The sequence below is a fragment of the Rhinichthys klamathensis genome, unplaced genomic scaffold, assembly GCF_029890125.1.
Source record: "Rhinichthys klamathensis goyatoka isolate OS25496 unplaced genomic scaffold, OSU_Roscu_1.1 h1tg000068l_1, whole genome shotgun sequence".
In the NCBI taxonomy this organism is placed as follows: domain Eukaryota; kingdom Metazoa; phylum Chordata; class Actinopteri; order Cypriniformes; family Leuciscidae; genus Rhinichthys; species Rhinichthys klamathensis.
In genome coordinates this window covers 590,001-611,325 of record NW_026606611.1, presented here as the reverse complement: position 1 = coordinate 611,325, position 21,325 = coordinate 590,001, and the positions used below count along the sequence as shown (strand labels likewise).

At 37.6% G+C, this 21,325-nt stretch overlaps 1 protein-coding gene across 3 annotated transcripts in view; it reads right to left on the bottom strand.

Annotated features, from left to right (window-relative positions):
- The window catches only part of kctd8 (potassium channel tetramerization domain containing 8), a 37,198-nt gene that overhangs the window by 4,261 nt on the left and 11,612 nt on the right, over positions 1-21,325 (bottom strand). The window contains exon 2 of one of the 3 annotated variants that reach the window (XR_008807062.1): positions 19,556-19,592. The exons of the other annotated variants lie outside the window; for them this stretch is intronic. The gene's annotated coding sequence lies outside the window, so the exon portion shown is untranslated. The remainder of the gene's footprint in view (positions 1-19,555; positions 19,593-21,325) is intronic. 3 annotated transcript variants of the gene reach the window in all.

The window sequence follows — 21,325 nt, the reverse complement described above, 5'->3', positions numbered from 1 at the left end:
TACTATTACTTTTGCTTATACTTAAGGCCGTTCACTCCAAGGATCATAACTGTAACGATACAGATATAGTTCTAAAAATCATTCTAAATTTAACAGAATAGCAGAAACCACACTCCACAATAACGATAACGGCACAGAGGAACAATATTGTTGGAATCACTTGCAGAGGATTTATTTTTCAGCTGATGAACCAACGCTATCTCACGACCAATTCGTCCGAATTTGACGAGTGATTAAAAGATGGCTAATTCGTAACAATTCGTACGAATTTGTACGATTTGTCTAAACCCACGTGATGGGTAGGTTTAGGGGCGGGGTCAGGGGTATGTCATTCGTACAAATTCATACGAATTGGGCAACTCGTCAAATATGTACAATTTAGCAAAAATCGTACTAATTCGTACGAGTGAGGTCGTACGAATTGTTACGAATTAGCCATCTTTTAATCACTCGTCAAATTCGGACGAATTGGTTGTGAGATCGGGTTGGATGAACGATAAAAACATTGACAGCCAATCAGAAGCCATCCTGCTTTATAGAGCTCGAGCACTGCAGCACGCGCTTATGATAAACAGAATGAAATCTTGCGCTGATGTGGATGCTAATATAGATATCGTTATGGTTATCCTAGAGTTTAATACTTGTAAAAAGTATGAAACGTATATGAAAAATAAAAAGCATCCTCCACCAATTGTTCTAAACGCATGAATGATTGTCAAGAGGTGTGCTATTGCTTTACTATAGTAGGTGATTAGACTTTTTTAGGTGATAAGATTTGTGTAACAAGAAGAAAAAGTTCTTCTGGTGAAAAGACAAGAATAAAACTTTAGGAGAGGCTCTTGTATGCAACCACCCAGAGCAGCAGCTGCATAACAGTACTCACATTTTCTTTGGGAACTATTAAATGATAATAAAGTTTCAAAAGGTATGTTTAAAACCTGAAATTGTTGAGTAAGCCCACTCAATAATCGACCGTCAGAGGACCACATACAACCTTCATGCTGTAAATTGCATAGCTGCGTATCTGAAGCAGCAGCGTATCCATTTGCTGAGGGCAAGGGTCCTCAGATGCAGCTGTAGAGAGCTCAGCATGACCTTATTAAACCCAACAGATGTCCCCTCTACACTCTCCTGCCATTCTGAATTAGCATGAGTGCTGGAACGTTCCAGAACGTCCTCCGATTTTGGCCATTCCAGGTTTCAGCGGCCGTTGTGAACTCATTCTGTGTGATTGGATGGTTTTAAAAAGAATATCCTGCTACTAAATAACATATGGTGAGTTGATCATTAAGGCACATGTGGCGAGTTTAACAGTCTGTTCATCCTACTTTCTCCTGTTGCTTTATAATCTCTACAACAGCAATAACCATCAGGGCCTCAAGCAAACGAGCTAGTCGGGCTAATGAATGGCTTCAAACTGCACACACACTTCCCATCTCTCTTGCAAAACAATTACACATGTAGATCCACAGATTAGCTCTTACTGGTGTGTCTAGCACATGTGCGGCTCGAAGGAAAACCGTAATAGCTTCTCTCCTTTGAGTAAATACAGTCTATATCAAATTGTCATTGGGTTAATGAAATGCATAAAAACACTTAAATAAGCAGAGGCGATACCTGTGCTGGCACTACAGGCGGGAAAAACGTCCTATCATGAAACATCTCCAAACTAGGCAGTGAGATGTGACGCATGGAGGTCAGACCTACAAATAATGGAAGTTAAAGTACTAAAACCTTTAACAAACAATTCCGTCATTCAAGAATGCAACTTCTAAGATTGAAATCGCTAACTTTATTTAAAACCTATTATTTTTCATTGTCAGTATACCCAGCATGTTGTATCTTCAAACACACTGGATTTTGAATAGCATGGGATAGGGTAAAAGGGTAAAAGCCGCAGACTTTGAGCATGCAAAATTTCTTCTGACACTGCAGTGGTCGTGATATGACATTGTTTGCGGTCTGACACATTCGTTTGCATATGAATGGAAGTCAATGGAACATAAAGTTTAGTGTGAATGTCCCTTTAAGGGTGCAAGGAGATGCGCTTCCTCTTTAAAATGTTAAATAGAATGTCATGAAATAGTTTCAATTTATGTGTTGCCTAGCAACAACCTACACAACCCAGCACAAAACGCTCCCGGTAAAAATATTTGTTATTAAAGTATGTTCACAAACCACGACTAGCCTATAATTTAAACAGAAAAGCAAGCATACTGTATGCGTGATTTGGTATGGCAGCCAATTCGAATAATAAATAGCCTATCAATGAGCCTTGGGCACCCAACACCCTTTCGGTTTGTGGTTTGTCCCTCTTCGGACCACAGTTGGCAAATTCTCACCACTGCTGAACGAAAGCAACACACAAGCCTTGGCATTTCAGAGATACGTCCGGTCTGGTCTTCAAGACTTGTGTCTATACAGAAACAGACTTTCAAAAGTAAACAAACTCTGAGGGATATTCATTGGAATAAAAAGTATGACAACCAGCCTCGGTCACTTTATATAAATATAAATAACATAATAATCATAAAACAACTAAACAAATACTAAATGCTCCTAGTATTAATGTAAAAAAACACACACATTAAGCATGGATAATGACTGCTGAAAATGTTAATTATCCTCTCAGCTGTCAGAATGCTGTTGGCAGAGAGACACAGGTTTATCCCTCATTCTGCCCTCATGAAATAAAGACCAATTAGCTCTGGCAGAGACATGAACCTCTTTAGAAGGATACTTTCTTTTTAGAAGGATTCTGACGACTCATTCAGCTCTCATAATAGACAGTTATTCCAATATGTCGAGTGAAGTTGCATTCTTGAATTACTGGGCTAGAACAGAACAGTCCCCCCAGAATCTAGTAGTTTTTTTAATCATTATTGCAGCCAAAAATGAAAACGCATATAATCAATAACACGTATATCAATACTGTAGATACTGTAAATGTGCATATATCTATCTATCTATCTATCTATCTATCTATCTATCTATCTATCTATCTATCTATCTATCTATCTATCTATCTATCTATCTATCTATCTATCTATCTATCTATCTATCTATCTATCTATCTATCTATCTATCTATATATATATATATATATATATATATATATATATGTCCCCTGGACAGTTCTTCATAAACACTTCGGACAGTTGACAGAATTGAATCATTCAAGCAATTTTAAACCATTTAAAGGTGCAATGTGTAACATTTTTGAGTATCTATTAACAGAAATGCAATATGACATCCATAACTATGTGTTCAGTGGTGTATAAAGAACTTACTTAATAAACCGTAATGTTTTTATTACCTTAGAATGAGGCATTTATATCTACATAGGCGCGGGAATCCCCTTCTATGACGGTCGACATATTGTGACGTCATGTTTCTACAGTAGCCGAACGCGAACAAACAGCGCTACAGAGCGCGTTTCGTCAGTACCTTCAAAGAGAAGGCGCAGGAAGCTAGAAGAAGCTAGTCATAAACACCGTGAGTAGTGACTTTTCCCTTGTCAGTGGTGTAAATATGTAGTTGGATTGTTTCATGTAACTTAATTCTTCTCCCTCGCTGTGTTATGGCTTTTCTATGTGGGGATAAATGTGCTGGTTAAGTTCGTGAGACAGCTGATTAGTAGCCTACTCTTGTCATTGACAGTAAAACAGTTAGCTACAGGAATCACCAACCCGTCGATCTTGGAAGCATTTTAAGTCGATCTAGTTTCCAAAATCAGAGAAAAAAAGCCTATTGTGTGTAGTAAGTGGTGTCTAGGAGATGCGGAGGCACGCGCGCTGTTACAATCACATTATTTTTGCCGCACGCACCTTTGGGCTCATGCGGACGCGTCGAGTTTAAACAAGGCTTAACGCTTTAACCAGCTCAGCCACAGTAACAGCTCATATTAGCCAGCTAAACTTTTACTACCCTGTTAGAAAAAATATATAGTTGCATAGTTTCATGTGGTTCTTTTCCATCGCTGTATTATGGGTTTGCTATGTGGGGAGAATGTGCTGGTTACGTTCGTGAGACAATCAGCTGATTACTATTATTATATTATGTATTAAGACCCTTGATCCTCACCTGAAACTTTATCCATGATGTGGTTTATAATGGACTGTGGTACAGAAACTTGGTTTACGCTGGCTATTCTCTGCTTTCTCAGACGACGATGTTTGTCCCGTTTTAGCCACCGTAGCTTCTTCGAAAGGGAGGGGTGAGCGGTGGGCTGAGCCCTTAGTGTAAACTCGCAACCGAACCGCTAGATGTCGCTAAAAGTCACACACTGCACCTTTAAGCCCAAGAAGACACGAAAGAGAATTCAATTCAGTACTCGCTCCCTGAGAGATGATTTTTGCACATAAAGCTGCTTCTCAAACAGTTCACGTGAACAGAATTGAGTTCTTTCTCGTATCTTATTGTGCCTAAAAGGTCAAATACACAGACAATTATGTCAAAATACCCATCTTGGCGAGTTTTCAATTAAACAGTTGGTTATGTCTTAAGTAACGCAAACAGTTGAGAAAACGCATGTGTATCAGTATACTGGATCAGTGCATTCTGTCTTAACTTGACAGCAGCCTAATATACCTGCTTCTGTCTGTGTCAATAGCTATGTTGAAATAGCTTACACTTCACCATGTTAGTCATGTTGTCTCAGGTTATCTATCCTCCAGCTATACTGCGTGTGTTTTTTACCCTAATTTTTTGTCAATTTACCCTAATTTTTGTCAATTTTTGTACTTTATGTTCAGCATCGTAATTGAACCTGAACATTTTTATGTGTGATTATATATTTGAATGTTGTACACAACGTGTAATTTTATGTTGCCTTGCACTTTTAGCCTTGTCTTGGCCAGGTCGCGGTTGCAAATGAGAACTTGTTCTCAACCGATTAACCTGGTTAAATAAAGGTAAAAATAAAATAAAATAATAATCAAAAAAGAAAAAAAAGAAAATCATATATAGATGTCACCCCTCCGGATCCTACTCCTCCCTCTCTGTGCGGGCCTCGAACCTGGGTCTTCGGCATGGGAGGCGGGTGCTCTAACAAGGTGGCTAAAAACCGCATTCTCTAGCATCAGTTGCTAGAGCGCCTCCTGAGATCAAAGGTGAGGTTTACTCGCATAGCTCTTGCTAGCTAGCCTCCGTTACACTCACCTCCCTTAACCTCACTCACATCCGGGTCACGGCACCAACGTCACCCCTCCGGTTCCTAATCGCCCCGCTCTGTGCGGGCCTCAAACCCGGGTCTCCGGCGTGGGAGGCTGGCGCTCTGACAATGAGGCTAAAGATTGGTAAAGCGCCATTTGAGATCAGGGGATTGAGGTTTATTAGTCTGAGACTAATGTAAAAGCATTACAGGGATGCCAGACAAACTTTTAGCTATTGCTGGAAGATTTCAGACTCGAGGAATGAAACTCTACCCCTCCCTGTATGCATCTGTTTAGCATTTCTCGCTGGTACCCGGCCGCCACAACTGAACGCACCCTGACCTTTGCCTGGGGAGAATGGATTATTGGAAAGAGAGAGAGAGAGACAAGGGGGAAAAAACAGACAAGTTGAACACAATGGCTGATATATCATTGAGATGCACAAAGCATTTCTGCAGAAGGAATAGAAAAGGATTGAAGAGAAGCAAAAATCTGATAGGGATTTCAATAAGGCCATAATCCTACTGGGGAAACACAAGATCACAGGAGTCTAGCCGTCAGCTGCAAGGCCAAACATCAGGCCATGAGAACCACAGGAAGTGACCTTCAGGAATGACTCACACAGATACAAGTATGTTTAGGTGGTGATAATGCAATAGATTGGCGTTTGTTATGATATAATCGTGATGACTATGATAAAACGATCCAATCAGACTCTGTTCCACTGGAAGCAGGAACAGATTGTGCTTTATCTTGATGTCATTGTGAAGCTGATAATGTTAGAGGGACTGGGACAAAATATATGGTAATTAAAATGCCATGCAATAAAATGCTCAATTTCTTCTACTATAATGGCAAGGCAAACATCACTATCACATTTACTATATAAAAGTAATAAGGGGTATAAGGGATTTAAGCAACCCTCTAAAACTACATATTGGACTGTAACCACCTTTACAATGCCTTATTACATGGCTTGGTTGAATTCTAAATGTAGAATGCGGTCTGTTATTTCTTGATAACACAACATTAAGTGTAACCAAGTATAACCAAAGTCCTTTTAGGCAAGTCATGCCACTCGGCCGCCATCTTGGCAACGCCTCCGGGCAGCTATTTCGGACTAACAAGACCAGGCTCCTATCTAAATGAATGGGCAGAGAGTCAGAACTGCACTTTCACTGGTCACCAGGACATAAAAACTGCTTGTATAGAAACAGCAGTAAAATATGATAAGAATCGCTGAAAAAGTTTGATGACTTTGCCCCAAAATAAGGTTTAAAAGGTATTTTTCCCCACAGGTTATACTTTTACTACGCATGCGCAAGGGTTCTCGTCTCCGCTGTCGCAAACCTCAACTGTGCGCATGCGTCAGTGGAACCAGACGATAGGCTTACATGTTTCCCGGCTTGACTGTTAAAAGCAGACGATTGGCTTTCCAGCGGGAGGGGCGGGGCATGTGCATTCAACCGCCATCTTTGGCGTTACGGGTTTTCCCTATATAGTTGTATTGAGGATTGAGGAAGTGGCATGTCTCTATATAAATTGTCTCTGGTATAACACACCGTTGCCATGAAAAACAGAGCGTTGCCATGGACACAGTTGTGTTCACTCTGGAGGATAAACTCCTTTAAATCAATAAACTCCTTTTTAAATCAATATTTTGTGTCAAATTATTGATTTATTTGATAGGTAGCCATGTAATAAGCGGGATAATGTAGAGCGAGGCGGTTGTTATAGTGGCCTCCGCTTCGCGTCGGGGTCCTAATCAGCCTGTCGGGGTTGTATTCGCCATTACAACTGCCTCGCTCTACATAACCCCTACATAGCAACCTCCTGAAATAGCAACATGCTAAAAACCATTTAGAACACTTTAAAAACTGCTTAGTAACACCCTGGCAACCATCCAAAACATGCTTGCTTCATGGAAGTGACTTTTACACGGACACTATACTTTAGATAAATTTGAATGGATTTATAAGCTACAAAGTTACCCAGAAGCTACTCACTGGTGAACATTTTACATTTTGTGTGTGCTCATTTTTCCACCACAATCACTGTCATAGCAAAATCTCTCCATCCTCTCTGTGCATTTACTCTCATTTTCTCTTGCAAACCTCAAAGGAGAGAAGCGTTTATTTCTGATGAGATATTTTGGTTGACACAGATGCCCATGATTTACGCTTTTCAGTTTCATTTGCCTCGCTAAGCATGATGGAACAAGCAGTACGACGTCTGGTTTTCACTTTCTTTTTATAACAGGACATTGCAACGACTCTAATGCCTGAAATGAATATAATATGATGAAGTTTGAGTTCACTCACACAGATACTGTAGGTTCTGATCAGTCAGAGGGGAAAAAAACAATGCTAAATCCAAATAATAAAAAGCAGCTAACCATATGACCGTACATAGAGATGAGACCATATAAATATGGTCATTAACTTTAAGGGAAGAAAATAAAAATGCTCTCCATATATTTTGTTGATGTCAAAGGCTATGCATCAAATCAAACTATATTTCTGAGCAAATTCATGTCACTTGATAGAAATACACAAACATCCCCTAAACCAAGCAATGTTATTTAACATTTTGCTATACTGAAATACATTCCACAGAATTCTGCTGATTTCCCCACAAAATTCACTACATTAGATTCAGTGCTAGAGAATTCAAAAGTAAGTGTTTTTCATCTCTCTAAGCCGCTGTGGATACAACAGTTTTGCAAATGCGTAAATGTTAATGTAAACGTCACTAATAGTAATATATATATATATATATATATATATATATATATATATATATATATAGCATATGAGGCAATTATGCCTTGTTCCCACAATAAACCGATTTAAATTAACTTCTTCAAAACCATTAAATATAACCTAAGCATTTTTCTTATTGTAAGGATTGCAGCCAACATCATTTAATGCCAGCTTCAAGCAAGACTGAAACAAGAAAGATGAAAAACAGGAAACACAACTCATCCATCTGATCCGTCCCCATGACTTCGGCACAGAAATAAAGAGGGAATTTATACAAGGACTCAAATTTAATTGACAGCCATCTGGACAACATTACAGAGTCTGTAAAGCAAATTTACAATCAACAGTTAATGAAAGTAAAGAAATGAAACAGAAGGACTTTGAAATTGCTGTTGGGGATGTCTGGAATAATTGTGCACAATAAGACCAGAAACATGTATTGAAAAAGTGCAGACACTCCATAGCCGACACTCCTTGCCTGTTTGAGTTTGGCAACAGAGCTATAAAATAATCAATATCTATATATCTTGGAATTTATCATGAATTTGCTCTGAAATGGTTTTTTAATAATTTGTTTTTTTTTTTTAAATCAGAGGATCTATCATTTTGACCAAACAGCCATTGTTATCAAGTAAACTCAGAATGCAAGATACAAAATAAAGCAAAATTAGTTTTTTCAACTACGTGTAATAAAATAAACAGGTTTTTTAAAAATCATTTATAATATATACAATATTGATTTAGTGTTGCCAAACGTATTGGTACTACCGTTAAAAAAAAAAAAATAGACACTGCTTGTTCGTGTTTGTTTGAGCACTCTCTGGGCGTCAAAGGTTTCTATTTACAGCATGTTGTCTACACTAAATACGGACACAATCAAGTCAAGTCAAGTCAAATATATTTATATAGCGCTTTTCACAATACAGATTGTATCAAAGCTGCTTTACAGTATCAATCAAAACAACTTAACAGTGTTTGTTTATTACTGAAAAAAGATATCCAAGTTTGGTAGAGCTGATCAGTGGTGTGATGGGTCATTTAATTTGAATATCCCCAACTGAGCAAGCCAAAGGCAACAGTGGCAAGGAACCAAGGAATCAAGAAGACTACATCATCAATCCGCGACACATTCAGTGATGAACAGCTGCATTTACAGTACATGCGGTATAGAAATGGTGGCTAGCAAACAAAAACAATCTCTAGCGTTAATTTTGACCATGGCGCCTCTTGAAAAGAAAACTGGAAAAAAAATAAGATTATGTGTGTGGAGCAAGTGGTGGTATAATGTTGTCTCGCTAATTGCGTTAGTCAGCTAACTGCGTAATCAGGCTCTGCGCTACCGTTCTTGTAACCTAGAGTGAGAATCACAAAATTTGCCTGTATTGATGCCGACTATACTGAAATTTAGTACCGTGAAAACCCTAATTACATTATTTACCAACATATACAGGGAGTCCAGCAATTTAAGAGCATTTCGTCTTCTCCAATATAATTTCATTTAGGCCTATTGTATTATTTCCAGGTTTAAATTAGATTGAATGTGTTTTCAGACTTTCGGACCCTAATGTATGAATACTTAAACATTTAATATGTGAAAATGCCAGCAAACACTGTTTTAAATTGCCTCGAATCGAGCAAGCAGACCACAACCAGGTTAGTTAGAGGATAGGGATTAGGAAGTGTTGAGCAATAATAGCAATTTGTTTCATATAAACTGAGTTGAAGTTTCAGGCTGAGAAATTATCACTAAAGCCAAGTCTACAAGACAGAAACTCATCACTCTCAGACTCACAGTGGCTTGTTTTGTGGCTTGTCGGAGCGCACACTATTCAAAACAACGCCATCCTCGATGGAAGCTACAATTCCAGAATTCATTCTCACGCAAACTCATGCACACAGAAACAGAGGAGTTTATTCTTGACATGTCAAAGAGCTTGCAGCCGTGTTTACACAGAATAGGGAGAAAGAAGAAAACATAGACTGTGCTTGGGGAAATGTGCATAGCAGTTTGATATTTTTTATTTATTGTTTCTTTTCTTTTGCACTTTTTCACTCTCTAGCCATTTCATTACTGCTCTCTCAACTGACAAGACAGTGTGCATACAAGACTTCAAACAGGTTTAAACATTTTAAAATAAAACCATCGCAGATGTTTATTTATTTTTTAGATCAATATCTGTGCAATATTTTACATTGCACACCTGATACCTCCTTCGACAGCCAGCAAAATCCACAAACTTCCCAAAACAAGTCAAGGCCTGGTTGAGTCAGAACTACACAGCAGGAGCAGCAGATTCTCTCCATCTCATTCTTCACCTTGGCAAGAACATACAACGATTGAGCATTTCCAGGGAAAAGATAGTGCGGCCCTATCTAGTGGCTCAGATAGGAAACTGAAAGCATTACATATGTTTCAACAGCCTGGTTCTTCTTTACTTAGAGACGAGATAACGGCCTGCGGTAGTCAGATAAATGAGTGATGGTCCTGCCATATCTTCTATCCCGAGAGAAAATGTTCCTTTGTGAGATTTGCAGCAGTGACTTTCCACTGGAATGACATTCCATTATCGTTTTGAGAAAGTTTTTACATTCTGACCACTGAAGTGATTGTGAACGTTTCATGGAGTGGACATACAAAACAGATTAGAGCTAAACGGTATGGTGAAGACTGTCCTTTTTGTGTGTGTGTGTGAGGTTCCTTTTCTTTCCCAAATGACTTCAATTGAGCAAATTTATTGCTGCCCAGAAGCGTTTTACAATTTAGCCAGTGGGTTGAAAGAGAGGCGGTGCTTCTTATCTCTGTTCTGTTAATTAGAACCAGCGGGAGGAGCTCGGCTGCTTTTATTATAAAACCTTTTTTTCTCATTGTAATTTATGGGCTATGCCTATAATTGAAAGGGTTGTAGAGGTAGACAGGAATGATGAGGATGTGGGGAATGAGATCAGGACATTACACGAACCTGCATCCCCATGAACCGCTCTAATGTAAAGTACAAAAGGCTGTGCATTATTGTTAGGCATGATGCATAGAGGTAAAATATTTTGTCTGAGCAATAATAAGGGGAAGTGCATGAAAAACCTGTCTGGAAAACATTCATTACTTTTGTTGTGCAGAAGTATAACATAAGACATAAATATCAAGATTTTTACATCATCAGAATTAAATATCACTGCTTGTAATGGAGCTTTGCTGGTTTTTCTCAGTTTCTTATTACATTATATTATGCCTATGAATCAAGGCGGATATGGTGTGTGCTATTTTTATTAAATGGCTGTTAAATGTGAAATAATCAGTAAATAAAGTAGAAAAGGAAGTTACATTTTTAGGCATGATGCATAGTGGTAAAATATTTTCTTTAATACATTTCCAGCAACAGCATTAGGATTAAAAAAAAATTAAAAATAGCAATGTTAAAAACAATTTTTGTCTGTGTTAAAATTCTTTGTCCTACCCAAACATCTCAACTTCTGGCTCAACCAATGGTGCGTGTTTGGGGCAGGGCTACATCTTTTCCGAGCATGTGCATGTCATGCAGAGATATAAAGTCAAAAATATCAAGATTTGCAATGGCAAAATGAAATATCAATGCATGCAAGGAATGCAAAGTTTAGGTTCGAGGCTTTGATTCCATGTTAATTAAAAGCTCCATCAGAGTCACTTTGCACTGAGCATCGATTTTTGATTTTTCCAAGTAATATAGTTCACTGACTAATCTAACTATTCTCCATAGCAATATGCCACATTAATATAGAAATCAACTGTTCTGAGTATTCGTTTATGTAAATGTGGTTCTACCACACGTACATTTATTTACATTTTCACACTAAAACTACTTCACAGACGTACAAATGTGTAAGAATTCTTATTTATGAATATTAAAATCGTGCCATTAATGTTTTGATTCCATTGTATTCAATTCTCATATTAATGACATGTTTTCAGTCATCATTCCTTTACAGAGTGGATTGGGATACGATTTTCATCGATTAATAACTTACATTGTGGTCTGTGCCACAAGCAAAACTATTATACCGCCCGAAAGGACCGCGACTGCAACACATTGTCATTTGGACTATACTTTTGGTACCGCTTTTGACATTTTTGCAATAAATTAATTCTTGTGATTACACTTGTCTGTCTGTTATGTTTTTCTTTATAACTGTAGTTTTAAGAAAAGGCTCTGGGTAGGTTTAGAGGGGTGGGATCAGCGACTCAAAATATCTTTTAAATGCTATATTGTTACTGAAATTGTCATTTTCCTGTACATTTCTGTCCTTTACATTGTTCATTTTCCTGTACATTTCTGTCCTTTACATTGTTCTTTTCATATTCTCGATAAATGGTTATGTTTAGGTTTTGGGTAGGGTTAGGGATCTAAAATGTTTCTCTAGAATGAAAAAATGATGCAAATATCTTTATGATATAAAAGATTCTAAAATATTTTACGTTTTGTTAGCTGTAAAAACGTACGTAACTGTAAAAAATACGTATAAATGCTGCCAATACGTCCATATTGTACGTTTTTGCATCTATCTAAACATACAAAAAAGTATGTTTTATCCCTGTCAACGTTATATATTAATATCTACGTGTTAACAGTGAGACTGTGGGCACATACAGTATATAAATGCACATATTGGCCATTTTACAACAGCTCAGAATATATGCAACTCATCCCACAGTCTGTGCTATAAAAAAATATACCTGCAATTGTGCAGATAGGTGTGCTATTACTTGTCTAAGTGATCAGACAAATGGATTTCACATAGCAGGTGATAAAACAGCCAAAATACTCCATTTCTAGAGTCCAGAATAATCAAACACAGTGTCACAGTTTCCCTTTGTTTGGACTTTGTGTTGGTTTTGTGTTCTAATCTGACGAACACTAATGTGATTCGTTGTTCAGTTCAGGTGTGTGTCTTTAAGTATCCTCATTTACCTGTGTATTTAAGTTCCCTTGTCTCAGTTTAGTGTTGTCGGGTCTCGTCAGTGTTATGGTTGCGTTTGCTTGCCTGCCTATGTTTGGATTTACATGTGGATACTATTAAAGCTCGTCTTGGATCTTCATCTTCTTCGTCGTGTGTGTTAATACAGCCAGTTTGTGATAGACACCTTGGCATCGCAGTGGTGACTTGCACGTGTAAGGACCACTGATACACTCTCCATTAACTTATATACAGTACCTCATACATCTTAATTTAGGAAAACGCAAAAATGTAGTTCAGTATTTTCTACAAAAAGGTGTTGATTCTTACATTTCTTTTGAAGAATGCATCAACACTCATGCAGTGTGCATGCCGAATAAAATGTATTTTCTCCTTTTTACACAGTCTTCTAAAGCCATAGTGCTCCGGATCATGCACCTAATAACATCATAATGCAGAAATATCATCATAACCCAGTTCTGAAGTACAACAGAATTACTACAGACACACACTGTGAGAAAAACCTATATATTAAGAAAGCGCTGAATTTTACGGCACAATGTTCTTTTTAGGACATTTATGGCTCCTCCATTGAGAGAAGAGCACAGTTCGTCACCTGCAGGGCAGCAGGGTGTACCTTATCATCTGCTCTTTTGTCAAAGAGCTTTCTTTTTCCATTTCTTTCATTCTGAATATTCTTATTCACCCTGATGATTAGAAATGGAGAGAGCTTTTATAAGTTCACCAGCAGATGAATGAAACTTGAGTGGGTTTTCTCAAACTGCTAGATAAAAGTCACAGTATCTGTAGGTTCAGAGGTTTGAACTGTAAAAACTTTACTGGAAGTCTATTTTCTATGGAAGCCTTTCGTCTCAGACTAAAAAATAAAGTAATTGAGAGATACAATTTAAAATAATTTAATTTAAAATAAAATAAAAATGTACATTGTGAAATATACATTGCAATTATGATAAATGAGTCACAGTTACTTTAAATAAATTGGCAATTATGAGAAACAAAATAAAAATGATGAGGGTATAAAGTCGTATTGTAAAATATAAAGTTACAACTACAAGAAATACAGTCATAATTATGAGAGTCACAATTATAACAAAAAAGTCACAGTTGTGGAATATGAAGCTATAAATATCTTGATATTTATAAAATAGAAAAGGGCAATTACGAGAAATCAATTTCAAAGATTAAAAAAAAAAATTGTGATATATAAAAGACATAATGGTTATATATAGAGTCACAATTATATACTGTATATATATATATATATTAGGGCTGTCAGTTAAACGCGTTATTAACGGCGTTAACGCAAACCCATTTTAACGGCGTTCATTTTTTTATCGCGCAATTAACGGTCTTTTTGGACTGGCAAACTTTGTAGTTTTTTTCACATGCTTTTCCAACAGGACGCGGCATGCGCGGCGCTGCGCTATGAAACCCATTCATTTCAATGGCTTGCACCGCGCGAGGACGTTTTGAAAGCGCAAGCGGATCTAGCTAGACCGGAAACAAAACAACAGGCACGCCGCACACACTTGTTTGGGCTTGCGAGCCGGCCAAATAGTTGGTTAACGTTACGTTTTGAGTGGATGACGAGCGCGAGACGCCGAAATGGATGCCAATAAGATTCTGAATGGAAAGTTTACTTTTAAAAAGTTGCCAAATGGTTCCATTGACAAGACCAAAGTGATCTGTGTGTTTTGTCGTTGTGAACTGAGCTATCATCATCGCAGCACGTCCAGTCTGAATACCACTTGATGATGGCCAAGCACACACACACAGCTGATGCGAATTCTCCGCCCCTCGTCAATATCAGGACCTCGTCGGTATTTCTTTCACCCTTTTATTGATGGACAGTGTTACATTGTGTGAGAGATTATTTGTTCCAAGTGAGAATGTTAGTGTGAATTTGAACACAGTTTATGCCAATATTGTTTTCAATAAAAAACATTTGCACAAAGCAAGCCGATCCACTTTTCCATGTTGATAAGAGCATTAAAATGAGAAAAAATAATGGGACAAAAAGAAATCAAGAGACATTTAGATTAGATAAAAATGTGCGATTAATCGTGAGTTAATTACGACATTAATGTGATTAATCGCGATTAAATATTTTAATCGTTTGACAGCACTAATATATATATACTGTATAAATCTTTACTTTGAGGCAGAAAAGGGCTTCCATAGTTCTTAGAGCAAAAATATAAAACCAATAAAGCAAGCAATAAAGATAAGAACAACAATTTGCAAACAGCAATTATCGGGGTTCAAGTGCTTAAGGCCTTTAAGCACATGCATAAAAAGGCATTATGTTTTCTTTAACAAGTCTGTAACCACCAAGATCATAGATGGAAAAGACTATTCACACCCAATACAGGCAATACGTATATGGGTTTTTAAAGCTTTTGAACAGTTATAGCGCCAGCTATGGTCCGATCTCCATAAAAGTCTGCATGCTTGTTTAGAATCATAAGTTGCATATGCTCACCTGATTTCGTGAAGTTTTGTGTCTTCGTTTAGGATTTATAGGCTTTATTTTGCTAAGCCCATTTTTAAAGGACCCTGTTATAGCTGTCCAAAGGGTAAAGTAATTTTTTGTTGACCTAAAGAGTCAAGACCTAAACAGACTTGTTCGCAAAAGTAGGTTTTTAAAATAATCACAAATATTTAACAAACGATTTGATTGACAGCAGTAGTTCTTGAGGCAAAGTGGTTCAGAAAGAGAAGATCTAACATATGATAAGAATATCATCTGTATGTGTGAAACTTACCGTGAGGCATAAAACTCGTTATAGCGTCGATTTCTTTCAAATTTCTCTCAGGCCTCTAGGGGGCCATGAGTCAAACTGGCCCAGCGAGTTTCATTCTGATTGGCCTCCATTAACCTTGTCCGACAGGTGCTCAAACTTCATTGTCCGGCGACCACCGTGTTTATCGAGATACGCTAATGTACCAAGCACCTTGTACCAAGACACCACATGCCAGTTTTCAAGTCAATCGGAATGACTGTTGCGTAGCTATAGCAGTTTTCGTTTTGTTTTATAATGCCACCAAGTGGCCAGTCGCCGCATCCTTTTTCACATGACCACAGACTAAGCCCGTACATTGGTGTATCGAGTTTGGTGAAATTAGCTCATTCCGTTCAAGAGTAATAGGCATTTTAGTAAAAGTGGCTATGCTCACTTCAAACGTTTTGGGTGAAAAACCTATAGGATTAGTCAGAGCCATAGAGAGAAAGAGTTGCGACACGCTTTGATGTCGCCGCGACGGCTGTCACGTGGTTCATGTAAGCCCCAATAGTTCCACAACGTATGCGGGCTGTCATGTTCTTCTATGGACAGACAGCAGCGATTGCATTATTAAACGGTAAATATAAAATAAAACACACACCCAAGTACTTTTTAAGCTGTTATTGCGTTTTGTTAATGTCAGTTTTGCATTTGGAGAGGCAGGGTGACAACTTAGATAAGTTTTAGGCTATATTTTTGGAGGGAAAAGCTTAGTGTTCATGTTCGCATGGGTAGTAATAGCACTGGCTTTAGCGGCTCTAACTTAACTTTTCCATGTCATTCATCTGATGATGGACGTCTCATGATATTTATTTTAGCACAACTGGCTAGGCTGTATTAGGCTATTAATTCCCGTGATCTTGCTTATAAATTCCGATTCAGCCATTAGCCTACCTTCGCGATCACGCAAAGAGGTCTGCAGTCCGTTCAGAACTCCAACCAACATAAAATATAAATAATTATGCTGTGCATGTACAAATGAATGATTTAGGAGGGAAATAGACTACTCCCATAACGTAGAAAGCAACGACTATATACAGCAATGTTCGGTAAATATTCAACCGAAAAATATTCTTCATAAAATTAAACCGGAGAGATAGTTAATGAGTGAATTAACTATGTTCCTAAATACATATAAGCACATGCATAGCCCTAACCCATTTTAATAAATGAATTGTGTGTGTGTATGTATATAATATTATATATAGGCTATATATATATATATATATATATATATATATATATATATATATACATACATATAAAATATTATTAAAAATATTATATATTATATACATCAAGTTACCAGTTAGCTAACGTTAGTGAAGTGTTGGTCACGTAAGCTATCGCTGCAATTAACCTATTATCTTCCAATAAACATTTACTAAAACTGGCTACATTAAATATAACTACAGACTAGATTCACGAGAGGTCGAATAATGTGTGTAAAAGTAAAAAAAATACAGTAATTTCATTAATTTACCAGCGAACGTACTTCTGAAGCACTGAAAATTAATGGGGTTCAATGGAGAAACTATCAGTGTTTGGAACTATTGGCCGCTCCACGACACGCGTTACTTCCGCATTCCAAAGTTCCTATGGCGGTCTATGGGAGTGTCGCAACTCTTTCTCTCTATGGCTCTGGGATTAGTTTTAACGGTTTAGGAGTTCTGTCCGATTTCATACTCTTGATCACTGTAGCGCCATCGTCAGGCCGATTGGGGTGAGCCTCAGTGATGTTGTTAGAAGGGTTGGTTTGGGGGTTATTTGGGCCACTACCACCCCTCAATGCTTCAAGCCTTTACAACTTACAGTTTGGCCTGCCCGATCACTTTTAGGGCAGAAAGCTGAATTTTGAAAAAACAGTATAGCACTTTATTTTACAGTCCTATTTTGCACATACATACTATGTACTTATTATAGCAATTACAATAACTGGGTTACAACTAGTTACTAACCCTGAACCAACCTCTAAACCTACCCTTAACCCTACTTTTATTACTGTAATTTCTTGGGTAAGTACACTGTAAGTACACGTACTGTAAAATAAAGTGTAACCAAAAATCCTAAAAATTACAATAGGATTTCAGCGCTAAGCTCTTGAACCCATAAAAAGATGTGACAACTCTCATCCTGATAATGAATATGCAGCTTTTGTTCTCCTTACTTTTGTCAACCTTTCACAGTATGAATTCATACTCAAGTGATTTAGTGAGTGTAATCTCTCATCCCCAGCAGTAATTTGTTTACATGATGTGACAAACCATTCAAACCATCCCAACACACTGACAGAACATCATCAGTGTTTACACACCACAACAACCCTGTGCTGCTGTGACAAAGACAAACGAGCGGCCGTAATGGAGCTTTGGGAAGCTTTCTTGGTTTCTAATTACATTATATTATTTGCCTATAAATCAAGACGGACATTGTGACTGCTGTTTAAAAAATGATTTTTAAATGTGAATATTAGGTTTAGGATTATGAATGATTATTTTGTAAGACAAGTCTGTTTGACATTTACATGTATTTATTTGGCAGATGAATTTATCCAAAACAACCTATATACACTCACCGGCCACTTTATTAGGTACACCTGTCCAACTGCTCGTTAACACTTAATTTCTAAGCAGCCAATCACATGGCGGCAACTCAGTGCATTTAGGCATGTAGACATGGTCAAGACAATCTCCTGCAGTTCAAACCGAGCATCAGTATGGGGAAGAAAGTTGATTTGAGTGACTTTGAACGTGGCATGATTGTTGGTGCCAGAAGGGCTGGTCTGAGTATTTCAGAAACTGCTAATCTACTTGGATTTTCATGCACAACCATCTCTAGGGTTTACAGAGAATGGTCCGAAAAAGAAAAAACATCCAGTGAGCGGCAGTTCTGTGGGCGGAAATGCCTTGTTGATGCCAGAGGTCAGAGGAGAATGGCCAGACTGGTTCGAGCTGATAGAAGGGCAACAGTGACTGAAATAACCACTCGTTACAACCGAGGTATGCAGCTAAGCATTTGTGAAGCCACAACACGCACAACCTTGAGGCGGATGGGCTACAACAGCAGAAGACTCCACCGGGTACCACTCATCTCCACTACAAATAGGAAAAAGAGGCTACAATTTGCAAGAGCTCACCAAAATTGAACATAAGCTTAAGTGTGAGAAATTACTTTAGTGCACAAATACAAATTGTGTGAATGTCTTTACAAAACTTATTCATATTTCGAAATGGATGAGCTGGAATGGATAGGGAAAAAACCTAAAACCTAAAATTCCATTGAAGAAATAAAAAGACATCTGTATTGTAATTTGTATATTGTTTCATATGCAAATATGTAATTTTACTCTCTTTTAGGGTGACATTTTTACCACCTGTCTAGGGACTACAGATGAAAAATAGCCTTTTGGCTAATTCTGGCACATTTACAGAAATGTTTATTATTATTTGTCCCTGTAAAAAAAAAAAAAAAAAAAAAAGACAATACAGAATACTTTAAATGCAGATACCCTAGCTCAGATCATTTGGTCTCTAAAGAACTGAATGAAAAATATTTGAGTTTATATTGCAAACTCTTACCTTCGCTGTATTTCCACACTGAGAGATATTGTTTAGATCTCCTCTAAAACAACAGAGAAGAAACATACATGTGTCTCAGGAGAAAAAAACCTAAGCTGCAAGAGACTCAAGCAAAACCCTCCATTTGCTTTTTTTTTTAAGTGTAGTCTCGTTGCTTTTGGAGAAACAACTGAAAGATTAAAAAGATTAAGATAAATTCACTTTGTAATTTTTTTTATGTGTCTCCTATCTAGATTCTCCTATCCTTACACGAGTAATCACTTGTTATACCATTTCTCTATGGGCGAACAGATAATAGTACCCCCAAAATGAATATTCTGTCATTTACTCACCCTCATGTCCTTTCAAAACTGTATGATGTTCTTTCTTCTGTGGAATACAAAAAAAAGGTAATTTGGAAAATGTCTTTTTTTGTCCATTACAAGGAAAGTCAGTGGGGAATTATGTTTTTTTGGACACTACTATGAAAACATGCAGTAATTTATCAAATGGAATTAATCCAGTCCGATTTCAGATTCGGAAAGATCTGTTTATATGAAGCCTAAACATTGCAATCCAATTCACATATTTGTTTACATGTCTATTTCTTTTATACCAAACTAAACTTCAGATCATGCGCATTTTTGATTATAAACAAATTCGGAAGCATATTCAAAATGTAAATTTTTGGGTGAACATTGAACCTGTTAATGTTAAATTCAATCTGTTCATCATATAAAGAGATTGAGTCTTTCATAAAATTTGGACTAAACTGCTCAATTCATATGGATTAGTTTTACTATCTCTATATGATCTTTTTAAAGCGTCAACGTGGTAGTTGCATAGCTGTCAATGGAGGGACAGAAAGCTCTCAGATTTCATCAAAAAGATCTTAATTTGTGTTCCGAAGATGAACAAAAGTTTTAAGTCTTAAGGTGATGAGCAATGTTGAGACAATCAATTTTTTGAGCAATGTTGCTGACAACAGGCGAGACACAGGACCCATGACAGATCTAAAGTATCCAAATTTGTTGCCAATACTCAATGGGAAAGTGCCCAAGCAACATCGCTCGGCAAAATTGCTCCTAAAAGTTGCCCCGTGTATCATCACCTTTACATGTTAGGAATGACATGAGGGGGAGTAATTAATGACAGAATTTTATGGGGGGAATTTTTGGGGGAACTATCACTTTAAGTGTCAAATGTCTGTGCTTTGTTCATGCAATTCAGGCTATCAACGTGTTATGGAGGTGTTGAGCACCATACTGTAAAGATACATCCCTGGTTATTGGATCCATCTCTGGTTTCACTGTATATGTCTCTCAAAATCTCTGTTTAACAATCTTGTTAATAATTGCTGAACATGTGAATCGATTTGCATACATATTCATGCGGGTCAGATCCATAATCAACCTTGACCTGCTCATTCTCCCTTCTCTAACACAGACAGGCATTGATCTAACCAGTCTTGTTGACTGGATGTTACGCTGTTCTGCTGTTCCACAATTTCCTGTGTGGAGTCACCAAATTACAAGAATCAGAAGAAAATTTTACATTTCAGTTTGTTTTGACAGCCTGGGGAGTTTGGCCATAATGAAAAATCAAAGAGAAAGATGAAAACAGACCAAGCAATTTTCTTTCAAGCTTGTTTACTTTGCTTGAGAGCAGCGGTTCATGAGATGAGTGACTGGCTTTAGTTCCTTCATCCAGAGGTTTGGAGGACACACCAAGAGATCGACGGCAGACAGATGACAAGAGATTTATTTGTGTCCTCTGAGTGAGTTAAGGCCATCATGGCATGCAATCAGAGGTTTGATTTGTCCTTCGACAGAGTGTGAACCACCCGGACACTCGCATCACAACAGCAGTGAATTAGGATGCGTGGAGAAACACACACACACACACACACACACAGACACACACACACACACACACACACCCACACATAAACATACTGACAAGCGCAAACATGCATGATCAAATTCAGCCCACAGCTAATCTGAACACTGGTCTATATTAAACCATAGATCATCACAATCATACCAGTGTGAGTCCACACACACAGTAAAAGTCTTTCACTTAAAGTCATCTTGAAATCAAAATCGATGTTTACTTTCTTACAT